This window comes from Marmota flaviventris, chromosome 11 (genome assembly GCF_047511675.1).
Source record: "Marmota flaviventris isolate mMarFla1 chromosome 11, mMarFla1.hap1, whole genome shotgun sequence".
Taxonomy (NCBI): domain Eukaryota; kingdom Metazoa; phylum Chordata; class Mammalia; order Rodentia; family Sciuridae; genus Marmota; species Marmota flaviventris.
This window is the reverse complement of record NC_092508.1, coordinates 6,039,072-6,046,140: the sequence shown is the minus strand read 5'-3', so window position 1 is coordinate 6,046,140 and position 7,069 is coordinate 6,039,072. Positions and strand designations below refer to the sequence as shown.

Genomic DNA, 7,069 nt, shown 5'->3' with positions numbered 1-7,069 from the left:
ACTGAGGTGCAGGGGGAGAGAGGATGCCTGACAGCCTGCCACACTGTTCCCAGGAAGATGGGACCAGCAGGTGGCAGCCATGAGCTGAGCCACAGGGCATACATGGTGGGTCAGGGCCAGCCTAGTGGCTGTGCAAACTGTGCCAGCCCACGGTTTCCAGCCTGCCCTGGCCTCACACTGGCTCTGTCCATGTGGAACCCTGAGCTAGTTTCCACAAGTTATGTCACCCATCCTGTTCCTGGGCCTCTGTCCATCAGGAGTGGGGTTGACAGTGATCCTGGAGGAAGCCCTCATCACAAGTGCAGGATGTGAAAGGTCACTTAGTGTCCATGATTGTCTCTAAACAGAGTGCAAGACTGTGACCATCCTTCATGGGAGGAGAAATTGAGATAGGGTCAGATCCAGGCAGGCTCTGGCTCCCTCTGTCCTTGAGAGGAGCAGCCCACGGGGGAAAGATGCTCTCGGAATGCCCTTTATTCCATTGCTAAGGCTGGCCTGGCTTATGGAGTTATTTTGTGTGGTCCCTCCACTGTTCTTCCAGAAACTTCCACACAATAAAATCTTCTCATCTTGACTTAAGATCCCTCATTATTGCCCTGGTGACCACTGCTTCAGATGGTGTCCTCTGAAGTTACAGTGATGTGCTGGGAAGGAAATGCACCGAAGCAGAAAGCCAGGTACCCCTCTGTGTTTTGGCAGGCTGGCCTGGCAATGACCCATTCCTAAGTGTCCTGCTAGTCAGGAATGCCATGTGAGAACTCAAAGACTCACCAGTGGAGCCACTGCCGGTAGAGAGGTTGCACATGGGTCAACCACAGTCACTCCTCAGAGCTCACTGGCAGCCAGACAGAGTGTGGCCAAGAGAGGAACTGATGAACTGTAACGGGCATCCAGAGCCTCCCGCTGGGAACTGGCTGAAAATCAAGAGGTGAACTAGGATGTCCCTAAGAGAGAGCAGGAGGGTCAGAGAAGTTCTTCCAGGAAACGGGCAAGGGGTAGGTCAGTTGTGGAATGCCAGGATGGAGTTACCATGCTGTGATTGCTTAATGGTTAACTCTGTTCCCCAGTGACAGTCGGTTCTGCTAGGCGGTCATGTGACTAGATAATAAAGTCAAATAAATCCTGAAGGTTGCACAGCCTTGTGTGGAGAGTTGCCTGCAGTGTGCTTCCGTGCAGATGGCTGTGGGGCTCCAGGGGCCCCTTAGAGGGCTTGCAGTGTTCTTCTTGCTGTGCATGTTGCCCAGGGCTGAGGGCAAGAAGGTGCTGGTGGTGCCCATGGAGGGCAGCCACTGGCTGAGCATGCGGGATGTTGTGCGGGAGCTCCATGCCCGAGGCCACCACACCGTGGTTCTGGCTCCAGAGGTGAATATTCACTTCAAGAAAGAAGACTTTTTCTCCTTGGAAACTTATGCTATCTCATATACACAAGAAGAATACCATAACCTATTAGTGCAGAGCCTTTTAGGGGCATTTGAACATCAGCATTATGTGAAGATATTTGTAAAATCAGTGGAAGTTTTGAAAAATGTATCTGCGCTCTATCTCAGTTCCTGTGCAGCGATTCTGCATAACAAGACCCTTATCAGTCATCTGAATTCCAGTTCCTTTGATGTGGTCTTGACAGATCCCGTTTTCCCCTGTGGGGCTGTGTTGGCTAAGTATCTGGATATTCCTGCTGTGTTTTTTCTGCGATTCATCCCTTGCGAGTTTGACTTTGAGGGCACTCATTGCCCCAATCCTTCCTCATATATTCCTAGGTTACTGACAATGAATTCAGACCATATGACCTTCCTGCAAAGGGTCAAGAACATGCTGTACCCTCTGCCATTGAAGTATTTTTGCCATATTGCTTTTATTCCTTATGTGAACCTGGCCTCTGAGCTTTTGCAGAGGGAGGTGTCCTTGGTGGATATTCTCAGCCATGCATCGGTGTGGCTGTTCAGAGGGGACTTTGTGTTGGACTACCCCAGGCCTGTCATGCCCAACATGGTCTTCATAGGAGGAATAAACTGTGTCCACAGGAAGCCACTGTCTCAGGTCTGTATTGGTGCCTTTACCAGTCCGTGCTCCAGGCAGAGTTCCTTGAAAAAGAAACTTGCTTTCAAGTGCTTACTTATCCAGTGTTGTCTCCCAAGATTCCTGCCTCTCCTTCTCCTAATCATCTTCAGTGAGTTTAATTGTTAAGGTGTCATTGCTCATGTGCCTAAGGCTTGCACTGACCACTGGTGGGGCTGAGTGTGTGGCATGGGGTTTGTATGATGACTGACAGGCAATGATGTGACTCCCACCTATCCATCTGTCAGGGGAGTACCTTCCTGGTGGTGCCATGTCCTTCCTGTGCAGTAGCAGAGAAATTGAGGTATGTTCTGACCCCTATGGGAAAATTTGCTTGCAGGTCTTCAGTAGAAGTGCACAGCAACCAGCAGGTTGGGATTGTTGACATGATGGTTTGAAATGGTCTTGTCTGGGAGGGATGGAGAGGTTCTCACAGCACACTGAGCAGTGAGTGGAGTGGAAGCAACCTAATGTGTGTTGTACTATGCAGCCTGGCTCTGTCAGGGAGAGTTTGAAAATGCTCTCTGGTCTCATGTCTGCAATGGCAGCTAAATGATGAAAGAGTTTAAATGTTCCTAGAACATGCTTCAATTGCACATTTTCTGTTTTGGTTTAATAAACTCATGAATCTCAATCCATATCTTGTATAACTGAGTTTTCTTCCTGATATAATAGTTTTGCTCAAATTATATGTAGTTGCAGCTTTATACATATAGCAGCCAGACTGATGCATGTAGGTTTACGTCTTGTATTTTGTTTATATGGTTATATCTTATCTTTAAGTAATATCCCTCATAATCCACCTGGTCCTATGTATGTATTGCTATTTCTGTGTTATTTAGGTATTGCCCATCTGTTTTCTTTTGCCAAAAATATTGTAACTTTTAAAAAACATTTCAAAGAATTGTTCAAAAAACCTCCAATTTTTTACTTCCTTTAGATGTAAGAGCTCTGCCCATTCATGCAATGTATGTGCTTGATTTATTCCTCCCACATAGGGTAAGCTTATTCTATTTACATCACTGTTTCCTCTTGTTAAAAACATTCCTCCTTCTTCTGAATTCTGGAATGCAGTGGCCCTTTCTCATTTCCATCTGGATGTGGTGTGCCATGTGCTGGTGGTCACGTCTCCCTCTTTCAGTTATTTGAGCCCACATGACCACAGTGGGCCTGCCCATGTACTCCAGGACAGTCCTTTCACATCCACACCCTTGATCTTCCCTGCAAAGTCCTTTTGCCATGCAATGCATCATACTCACAGGTGTCAGGGATCAGGACGTGACCAGCCGTTTGGGGCCACTCTTCTACCTACCACAGGCAGGAAGCTGGACATTCCACTCAGGTACTTCTCCAAGCTCAAAGGCTGTCCTCCATCAAGCCACTGAGGTTTTGTTCTGGTTTCTCCCTTGAGCATACCTGTCATCCACTCATTTCTTTAGTGTAGGCTCTGTGCTGTGGTCTTCTATACCTCCTCTATTTGCCCCTGAAATCCAGGAAGAGCATCTCTGGAAGTCCATGTTTATGTCATTGGTCTCTTTTCTGCAGTATCATTTTCTTTTGCTTTGAATAAGCATTTGAAAACTTTTACCTCTTTTGCTTTCCTGAATCAGTACTATTCTGCGAACAACTACTGCCCACAAATAATTTGGTTTTCCTTAAGGTTGAGAATTCCTGTGAGTTTTGCACCATAGTGTTACTTACAAGTGACAGATTTTCCCTGCATTTAAGTTAGTATTCTCAGCCCCCAGATGGAAAAAGACAACAAAAGAAAAGCAAAGCTATGGAGCAGTGTTTAGAGAAGTCTAGCTTCACATAGCTTGCTTGGGAGTCAGGTAAAGGCGAAAAGCAGAGAGAGTGGTCCCATGAAGTCCCTGACTCCTTCTCCAGCGCAGTCCCACCAGGGTGGTGGTGCCTGAAGTGGAACTTGAGTGTGTTCAGCAGGCTGGGAAGAGGGAATGAAAGGGATCTGCATTTGTTGAGAAAGCCTGATGAGAGAGTGCAATCAGGTGTCCCCAGAAAGGTAATTAGGACCAGGTGAATGATTTCCTTTGATGGGAAAGGTGTGTTTTCTCCATCTGGGGATAGAAGAGTGGAATCAGAGGGGAAAAATATAATTTTGGTTATTTGAAAACAGCATGGGCCCTTCCAAATGCTTTCCCCTGTCTGAGGTAGGCAGAACCCAAATAGTGTGTAATGCCCTAGGCAGGAGAAGTGTCGGGCTTTTTGAAATTTTGGAGCCTTCTCAGAGGGCTGCTGGTTTCTGGGGATGTGACTCTCCTTGCCTGGTGAGGAAGGAGGAATTCCCCCAAGTGGACTGGGGAGGTTCATCTTAGCACTAGAGGAAATGCCCCATTTTTCCCACTCTGAGTATCTACTTGAAGCCCTCCTGCCTATAGCAGTGTGTCCACTTAGAACAGAGACATTTTGAAAATAGAATTTCAATTTTGAATATTTTTTAAGTAAAATGCTTTATTACTCCATAAAAAGAGAACTTTCCATTCAAAGTAGCCCTAATGCAGGGTACATCAAAACTGATTTTGGAGTTTGCTCCCAACAGTTAAACCTAGCCAGAGCTCTTAAAGACCTCTGAGTGACCTTGATAAGACCGGACCTTTGCCTATCACTGATCTCTTTCTGGGCTGTCTCTTGATCTATTGTGTAGCTACATACAATCTGTCTTGCGCTGAGCCATGATTTCACATGCACCTCCACTGGCACACTGCCTGCTCCTTTCTGTCGCTTCACAACTCCCAAGGTCCCCCAACTGCTTCAGGAGCAAAGCCGCCCAGCAACTCCCTAGTGAGCAAGTTCACAGGCAAGAGCACTCTGCCTGTGAATGAATGAACTCTTTTCCAAAAACCCCAGTCATCTGTCTTTCTGACACTCTTGAAATGTTAGTACGTAGGGAGCAACTGCACAGGTTATCTCAGGACTGTTCCCTGAAAGTGGCTTCAACAATTATGTGTGCTCGTGAGACAGTGCTGAGTCCCACGTTTCTGCTGTGAGTCATCTGCATGTCATTCCATGCACACTGGAATTCTAGGACACAATAAGGGTTCAGGCCTGTTCTCACACAGTTCTAGTTGACAGTGTGTTCAGGCCACATGACCGCTCTGCAAAGAACTAAGAGCTTGCTGTGTTGCTAACCTATTTCACGTGTCTATTTGCTTTTCTGTCATGTAATCCATAGATGACAACAGGGTTAGGACCCTTGGTGATGGACTGTCCCAAGGCAGCCATGCCTTGACGAGGTGTTGGCTGGAAACGTTGGCTGGACTCTAGTGTGGATTCGTGGCAGGAGTGGAGTAGAGCAGACACCCCGTGGGCCACTGGGCAGACTGTGTGTTAGGACCTGCCCCAGGGGCTATGTGAGGCCCTCCTGGCAGGACAGCTACACCCTGGCCCTGGGGTCTCTCCCACAGCACCACTGCAGTGAAGGAGGGCAAGGAAGAGACAATACTGAGTGCAGGGTGGGAGAAGGGTCCAGAGCCAGGAACCTGCTGCCCCTGCCAGGGCATGTGGCGTTGGCTGGAAATGTGCACGGCAGCTGCCCTTGCTGAGAATAGAGCCGCAGCTGGCTCCACTAGACACTCTTCACATCTGACTCCTCAGCCAGCAGCTGCGCCCTCTCGTGATTTTATGCAGGGAACATGGCAGATGAGCACCTCACCCTGCACACCAGGTCACTGTGCGAGGGTCTCCAGAGAAGGGAAGTGAGGGATTCCTTCGCAGGCTAGTAAGACAGACAGTAAGAGCTATTTCTCTAGGAAAGAAGAAAGATCCAGAACAAGAGAGCAGAGAAGTTGCTCTGGAGAGGAAACAGGAGAACCAGGCCTCTGCATTCCTAGCGTGCAGGAAAGTTAACCCACTGGCTCCCTGCATGGTGGCAGGTGGCAGTGCCCAGGAAGCTTTGGGATGCACACTTGTGCCCGTGTTGCCACCCATCCTGAGTGTGGCTCTGTAAGGGGCCACTCCCTCCCAAAGCGCAGCTTCAGCCTGGCCCTCCATGGTGGAGCAGGCTCAGGAGGAAGACTGAGGTGCAGGGGGAGAGAGGATGCCTGACAGCCTGCCACACTGTTCCCAGGAAGATGGGACCAGCAGGTGGCAGCCATGAGCTGAGCCACAGGGCATACATGGTGGGGCAGGGCCAGCCTAGTGGCTGTGCAAACTGTGCCCGCCCACGGTTTCCAGCCTGCCCTGGCCTCACACTGGCTCTGTCCATGTGGAAACCTGAGCTAGTTTCCACAAGTTATGTCACCCATCCTGTTCCTGGGCCTCTGTCCATCAGGAGTGGAGGCTGACAGTGATCCTGGAGGAAAGCCTCATCACAAGTGCAGGATGTGACAGGTCACTTAGTGTTCATGCACGTCTCTAAACAGAGTGCAGAAGACTGTTGCCTTCCTTCATGGGAGGAGAAATTGAGATAGGGTCAGATCCAGGCAGGCTCTGGCTCCCTCTGTCCTTGTTTAGAGTGAGCAGCCCATGGGGACAAGATGCCGTCAGGATGCACGGTACATCACTGCTTAGGCTGGTGTTTACACCTGTTCTTTACATAGTGGCAGACATGGCCCTGTAGGGTAGATACAGAATCCTCAGCAATCTTTTCAGTGAGGATTGCAAAATCATCTTCAGTTCAAGTTATCCCTCACCACTGTCCCATTTGACAGCTGCTTACATAGCATTCCTGATCATTACAGTGACATCCTGGTAAAACAAATGTCCCAAAGCAGAAAGCCAGAAAACCAATCTTTGGTTTGGTCAAGCTATCTTAGGAAAGAGCTATTCTTAAGTACTTCCTGCTACTCGTGAATGTATGATAGAATTTCAAGACTCACAGTAGGGCCACTTCCAGTAGAGAGGTTGCACATGGGCAAACATCAGTCACTCCTCAGAGCTCACTGGCAGCCTGAGTGTGGCCAAGAGAAGAACTGATGAGATGTAAGGGGCATCCAAGGCCTCCTGCTGGGAACTGTCTGAAAATCAAGCGGTGAAACAAGACTTCCTCAAAGGAGCT

General features: G+C 48.7%; 1 pseudogene; it reads left to right on the top strand.

The window, feature by feature from the left end:
• Positions 1-1,176: 1,176 nt before the first annotated feature.
• LOC139707731 (UDP-glucuronosyltransferase 1-2 pseudogene) lies at positions 1,177-2,184 on the top strand (annotated as a pseudogene).
• Positions 2,185-7,069: the final 4,885 nt, after the last annotated feature.